The sequence below is a fragment of the Myotis brandtii genome, unplaced genomic scaffold (genome assembly GCF_000412655.1).
Source record: "Myotis brandtii unplaced genomic scaffold, ASM41265v1 scaffold915, whole genome shotgun sequence".
NCBI classification, from domain to species: domain Eukaryota; kingdom Metazoa; phylum Chordata; class Mammalia; order Chiroptera; family Vespertilionidae; genus Myotis; species Myotis brandtii.
The window spans coordinates 702,745-702,983 of NW_005371769.1; the positions used below are offsets into that span (position 1 = coordinate 702,745).

At 66.9% G+C, this 239-nt stretch overlaps 1 protein-coding gene across 1 annotated transcript in view; it reads left to right on the forward strand.

Annotated features, from left to right (window-relative positions):
* KCNQ2 (potassium channel, voltage gated KQT-like subfamily Q, member 2) overlaps positions 1 to 239 on the forward strand; it is a 45,502-nt gene that overhangs the window by 26,846 nt on the left and 18,417 nt on the right. The window lies entirely within an intron of this gene.

A 239-nucleotide genomic window follows, 5' to 3' on the forward strand; every position in this document is an offset into this window, starting at 1 on the left:
GCCGCAGGGCCGGCTGCCCCCCAGAACCTGCAAGGCCGAGGCCCTCGGCGCGGTGTCCCCCGCTGCTGGTCCCTGGTGGCAAAATGCACAAAATGCGGGAGGAGAGGCGAATCTGGGGAGGAACTGCTGAGCGGAGACGCCAGCCTCAAAGACGTGGGGGTTGGCCGGCCAGATTGCGAAGGACAGTAACTTGGGAGGGAGACCCAGTGCAGGAAAGCGCGCTTCAGGGAGGGCCCGTG